Below are 6,985 nucleotides of genomic sequence, written 5' to 3'. Positions count from 1 at the left end.
TAATTCTTTAAAAATCAGTAAGAGCTGACTCTCACAAGCACAGCCTAATTCATTCACCAAGTACTTATCGGGTGTCTGTTATGTTTTAGGTATAATGCTAATTCGGGGGGGATGTAAAGGTGGACAAGACGGGCGCGATCCCTGCGCGCACAAAATTTACCTCCTGTGGGGAGATGGTCCGCTGAGCAGCACGCTCTCATTCGAGGAGCCCGCGTTACCAGGGAGACGTGAAAGGCTCCCAGATCTGAGAACGAGAGGTGTGCGAAAGAGCAAAACGTTCTGGATAGAGCGGTGTGCCAAGGGCTGGGGGAAAAGGTTGGCGAGTTCTAGAAACTGACTTCGTTATTTTTGGAATGATACAGAGATAACAGGGGAAATGCCGCCTCATTAAGGGCCTCGCAGTCCGGGACGAGGCACTGGCCTGCGGCCTAAAAACGCCGAGTAGTGGCGGAAGGGCACTAAATGTGGGATCGGAAGGGTCGGGGCTGGGTTTAGAAAGAGGACTCCATGGAGAATGGACCGGGTTCAGACTATGTCAGAGGCCCATGCAATGGTGGAGACAGGCTAGAGACAAATTCTAGAGATAGTAGGTGAAGAAGCAACGAAACAATTAATAAAAATGGTGTGGAGAGAGCGCTCATGGTTTTGGACAACTGGCTAGAATCAAAGGGTCACTTGGGGTTTTTTTATTCAATGGATTTTATATTTATTTTTCCCTTTAACCCTCTGATGTAGTGGGGATATATGTGTACGTAAGAAAATGAATTAGGGGCTCATTATATAGATTCTTTCCTATATATGGTGGGATCTATAGAATGGCTAGCCAGTTGTGAGATGAATCCATGTCTTCTCTCACCCCAATATACACGCATGCTAAGTGGAAAGGCCATCTTTTAAAAAAATAGTATTGTTGGCACAATTACAGATGTCCCCGATTTTTTGTTTTTGACCATCGCCACACCGTTGCTTGTGTCTATATATATTTATGAGGTCAGTCCAGAAAAAGCCTAGATAGATAAATAGATAGATGGATAGATAGAGGGTTTGGTTTGGTTTTGTTTTGCTTAATCCTTTCCCCTTCCTTCATCCAGTTCCCCATTTCCTCGAGACCTGTCGGTCTGTTCCACGTTTCAATGCCTCTGTTTCTGTTTTGTTCATTAGATTCTTTCCCTTTCACTTAGCATAATCCTCTCCCAGTCCATCCATGCTGTCGCAAAATGTAAGATGAAAAGGCCATCTTCATCACATGCTATTTATCATCTCCTTGGACTGATTTTTTAAGACTGTTTGGTTCTGTTCACCTTTTGTTTACAGTGCCTGTACCACAGTTTTCTCTGTAGCTTTTTAATATACTTCAAAATTTGGTTGAGCAATTGCTTATCCATTTTCTATCCCATATTTTTATAGTATTCTCACAAATGAGCCCTAAAACCATTTTGTTGAAATGCTGTTTTGAGATTGTATTGAATTTACTTTAAGGACCCCTCTGCAATATCAAATCATCCTACCCAGGATAAGAAACGTCTTTCCATTCAAAAACTCCTTTATGACCCTCCGTAGAGGGTAGGTCTTTATACAGATCTTGCACATTTTATGTTAATGTTCTTCCTAAGTATTTTATGATTTTTTTTGTTGTTGTGGATACTATTTTTTATATTTCCTACACATTGTCTGCATGTGCAAAAACTGCTTTTTTAAAGTTTTGTTTTTACTGACTTTTAATTTCCCCTTACTGTACTGATTTTTCAAAACCTCCTTTTTATTTTTAATCAAAGATGGACATATCAGAGTTCAACAGTCAAGTCAGGTGTGAAAAACATGGGTGGTTCCCCCTTCCAACCCTTCCGACATGCTCATTTCCCATTCCCATCGGCAACCCCTTAAACACTGAATAGGCATGGCTATTACTTCTAAGTAATGCAATCATACTATTACTTATCTTTTTTTACTCTGAAAAAATTTCAAACGTTCAGAAAAGTTACATGAAGAGTATAATGAACAAGTGTCTGCCCTTATTTAAATGCACATTTGCTCCCCCCGCCCCCGCACCCCTCTGCTGCTGTTAGTTAGTTGCAGACATCATGTCACTTATCCGTAATACAATAATCACATTTGTGAAATCTGGCCTTGATGATAAAATACTACTATTCATAGTCTGTTATGCTAACTTTTTTTGTTATAGCATTATTGATTTATTTCATAATTTAGAAGATTCAGTTATCTTTCGTCTTCCCTTCCCAACAAAGTTACATGCACTCTCTCTCAAATCCTGTTTTGGGTTTGTTTTTTTTTTCGCTCCCCCACTGTAATCACATTGGCATCACACCTATGTATGTACCAGTCAGAATCTTACCTTCCCGTGTTGTGTGTACGATGGTTATTTTGCTGTCCAACTTGTCTCTCAGGTACATCAACCTCCTTTCCCTCAGTATATTTGAACACATGGTTTGTCTGTCAATTTTGTCTTCATGAAGAATTTGTTCCCAGAGCCTCTGGTCTGGTTGTGTTCTAAGACAGCTTCAATTTAGGATCTCTTTTCACCATGATTTAGAGAATCCCAGCTTCCTTTCTTGCTACTCTGCTTTAGCGGAGAATATCCTTCAGTTTCTTACAAAACATTCATGGGAGGTAAATATGATACCTTGTGTGTTTGCCAATTTCAATTTTGTCCCCTCACTCAAATGGTAGTTTGAGCAGCTCTAGGATGCCAGGCTGTGAAATAATCTCCCCTTAGGCTTCTGCAGGCATCCTGTCCCGTTTTCTAATTTTAGATGTTACTGAGAAATCCAGTGTTACTCTGAATCTTGTTCCTTTCCAGGAAATGTCCTCCCCTTCTCCTGCCACGCCCTGGAAGTTTATAGCAACTTTCTGTTTGCATACTGTAAAATTTTGCAATGACTTTCATTTGTATGAGCTTATTTCTTTTCATCCATTGGGCTGGGCATTCAGTGGCTTTCTGGGAAAGTTATTTGTTTTAATTGTGTCCTCCACCCATTTAGTAATTTGAGCTGCTGTAACAAAATTCCGTAAACTGGTGCATTAAAACAGCGAACATTAATTTGCCAAAGTTCTGGAAGCTGAAGTCCAAGATCTAGGTACCAGCAGATTCAGTATCTGTTGAGGGCCGTGTTTCTGGTTTCCAAATGCTGCGTTCTCACACGGCAGAGCGAGCTCAGGAGAGCATTCTGGAGGCCCTTCGATAGAAGCACACATCCCATTCAAGAGGATTCAACCACCTCCAAAAGCCCCACCTCCTAAAGCCATCATCTAGAGGGTTAGGGTGTCAATACATGAATTTGGGGGCCACCTACTCAGCCCGTAATACCCGTTTTTTCAAAACTCTCTCTCTCTTCCAGGATCTAGGTTATTTTGCATAATGGGCCTCCTGGATTGGGCCTCTCATTTAACTTTTGTCTCCTTTTTTCCCATCTCTTTTTACTCTGCTTCAGGAAATTGCTTGTCAACTTCATTTCTGTCTTCCACTGTTTTTCACTTTTACTATTTTTTTTTTTTTTTTTAATTTGTAACACTTGGTTTTAATTAGCTGGAAAAAAGTTTTTACGTGGCGTCCTGCTGTGTTCCAGATATAGCTTTCTCTCCCAGGGTTTTCCGCTCCCTTCATTGTCTATCTTCTCCAAATTTGGTTTTTTCTTCCTTCTCCCTGTTTTGGCTTCTTTCTAGCTTCTCCTCTCCGGTTTGGAGATAGAGGAGGTTGTGCATTCTCAACCTAAGGTCTGACTGCAGAGGTTTTCCATTAGCCTGCGCTGCTTTAGGAAAGTCCCAGTCACTTACAGGGTGTGGTTTCACCCAGCCCCACAGCAACGGACCAAGTCTTCTGCACCCAACCCAAGAGGTGCAGAAAGACCCTGAACTCATCTTCATATTTTAGGGCTGACAAGATAGACTCTGGCCAACTCTTACATATAAAGCCAGGAATCTGCTCCTTTTCCTGTCTTGGAAAGCTAGGAAACCAGATGTTTTGAGTCATGTCAAGTATTAAAAAGGGTAAGTGTGGGGTCTGAGCTTAAGTTCTAATTGCGGCAACGTCACTGAATTCATGTACAACTAAACGCTGGTAGAATTACTTCCATATGTCTTTTTTTCCAAAGGCTCATTCCTTCGCTACTTCATAAACTTTCCCCTGAAACAGAGATGGAGAACATGGGATTCCTCTTCCTGCTCACAGACACTGCAGCACTGGCAGGGGCCAGGAAATGAGGGAAATGTTCCTTTCAGACATTGGATTTTATATATACTGCCATTGGAGAACTGAAAACACAGCAACGGCACAAACCATGCTATATAAACCACATACGAATTCAATGTTAAAAAATGTAAGCATAAGCTTTAATTATTTGCATATATAACGGACATTTTCATTAACAGCTCTGGGGCCTTACTCTTCTCTTGCAAAGTTATTTCCCAGATGCACAGACCACAGCAGTGACTGAGGGGTTATGACCCCCATTTCAAGTCACACACTGCGAGCCAGAACCGCAGCCTGGTTGGCCCCAGCTCCCGAGCACACGCCAGCTCCCGGGTACCCAGCTGCCTCTCTCGCGCTCGCTTAAACAGCCTGGGTGACAAGACCACGAGCGAGACACAGAATTCAGCTCGAAGTCCACACAGCCACTTGGGGTTGATGTGAATGAGGATGAAATAGATTTAACGTCAACACCCAGGTCCTCGGGCACCGCAGATTCTGATAGAATCTGGATACTCAGAATTTCACACATACTTAAAAAAAACAAAACTAGAAACGGAGCCTGGAGCCTATCAGTTACTAGCTTCTAACACAGTGCCAATTCCACCTTTTGGTGTGTGCTTTAGCACACTGGTGGCCTGGAGGTTTGCCTGCCCCCCCCCCCCCCCCCCCCCCAGGCTGTCAGTTGTCTCTGATGTTTAAGCTGAATTTATACTAAGCTCAGTCAATGGTCAGGAGGCTCTGGTTCTGATTAGTCCCTGGTCCTAATTGAAAAGCAAACACTCCTCTCTACTACTGGCCTCCAGGCAGCTCAGGCCGCTGTAACAAGCCACACAGACCAAGCGGCTTGCACCACAGACATTTATTTATTTCTCACAGTTCTGCAGGCTAGGAAATCTGAAATCAAGGTTCTGGCAAGGGAGGTTTTCCTGAGGCCTTTCAACTTGCAGGAAGGCTGACAGACTGCTGTGTGCACACAGGGAGAGTGACAGAGCAATCTGTCATTTTTTGTCTTTTAAAGATTTCATTTATTTAGACAGGGGAAGGGAGGGGGAAAGAGAAACGTTGATTGGTTGTCTCTGGCACACCCCTGACTGGGGACCTGGCCTGCAACCCAGGCGTGTGCCCGGACTGGGAATCAAACAGGTGATCCTTTGGTCAGGCTGGTGCTCAATCCACTGAGCCACGCCAGCCAAGGCTGTCCTATCTTCTTGTAAGAGCACTAATCCCATTGCGAGGGCCACACCCTCATGACCTCATCTAACCCTTTTCCCTGCCAAAGCCCCACTTCCATATACAATGGGTGTTAGGGCTTTACTGTATGGATGGATGGACGCGGCATTCAGTTCCTGACAGTGAGCTTCTCAGGAAGTCCTGTCCTCCTATCTCCCCTCATAAAAGCAGCAAGAGCGCACCAGGCGTCGGTGGAACTACCCCTATCGCAGGCAGCTCAGTCATTTAAAAAACTGCTTGAACAATTAACTCTTTGGAAAGTACATGGTTCAGCAATTTCTTGTAACCCCTAATTTCTATTTTATTTCAAGGAAACTAAAAGTTCAGGTATTCTCCCCAAGGCAGCAAACTGGCAACCTTTGGGTCATATCTAATCCTCAGGTACTGTTTTTGAATGCCCCACTTGGCCTTAAAAACTCCGAATGGGTTGCCCATATTTAAAGTCTAATTTCACAGGGAAATAGGCCAGTCACACAATGGTAAATACTGAATGATTCCACTTGCATGAGGTACTGTCAATACAGAGAGACAGAAGAATGTGTTTGCCAGGCGCTAGGGAACAGGCCATGGGGAGGATACTGCTTGATGGGGGTGTTTCACAAGGTGCGAGTGTTCTGCAGGGGGACGGCGGTGATGACTGCGCACCCCTAGGAACGTGTTCAGTGACGCTGAACTGTGCTCACAAAATCAGTTTGGATGATGAAGTTTATATGTACTTCACTATATTAAACCTTTTTTTAATAAATAAAAATGATTCAGGAACTGGAATGAAGAAGCTTCCTTCCCCTGGACAAAGACAGAACATTTTTAACTTCAATAAAAACCACTGCTGACCCTTGAACAACACAGGGGTTAGGGGGCAAACACCCCACACAGTTGAAAATCTGTGTATAACTTTGGTCTCCCCAAAAACTTTACTAATAGATTACTGTTGACTGAAGTCTCACCAATAATATGAACAATCAAATTAACATATTTTATATGTCGTATTGTATTTTTACAAAACCAGAGAAAATGTTAAGAAAATCATAAAATACATTTACAGTATTGTATTTATAGATACAAGTTTACATCATGTATACGTAATGAATAATCTGTTAGTACCTAGATAAGTATTGTCTTATGTGTTATAGAACATTGTAGATGCTATACGCATTACTAAGATGACATCAAAAATTAAAAGATGTGAAAAATAAATTCATATTTATTTATAGGTATAATGATTCCTGCATTGACTATGATAAGCAGCAGTATGATTACTTAATGGTAGCTTAGTGTAATCAATTGCTTCACAGTAGCGTAGCTTACATACCAATGAAAGCAGCGTTCTAAGATTTTTATGGCACACAGTATCGCAGTCCTATTCATTATATACTATTAGGAACACTGTTACTTAGAAAAAAACAAAACCCTGTGATGATAGGCTGATATGCAGCTTTTTGTGATGATGTACAGAGGGTACTATAATTCTTTGAGAGTAATGAAACAATAAGAAAAACACATTATTAATTTCATATATGATGTCACTCACCTTATGTGTATGTAAGG

Source organism: Pteronotus mesoamericanus, unplaced genomic scaffold (genome assembly GCF_021234165.1).
Source record: "Pteronotus mesoamericanus isolate MK-2021 breed Mesoamerican mustached bat unplaced genomic scaffold, CSHL_Meso_final scaffold_54, whole genome shotgun sequence".
Classification (NCBI taxonomy): domain Eukaryota; kingdom Metazoa; phylum Chordata; class Mammalia; order Chiroptera; family Mormoopidae; genus Pteronotus; species Pteronotus mesoamericanus.
This window is presented reverse-complemented; position numbering follows the sequence as displayed.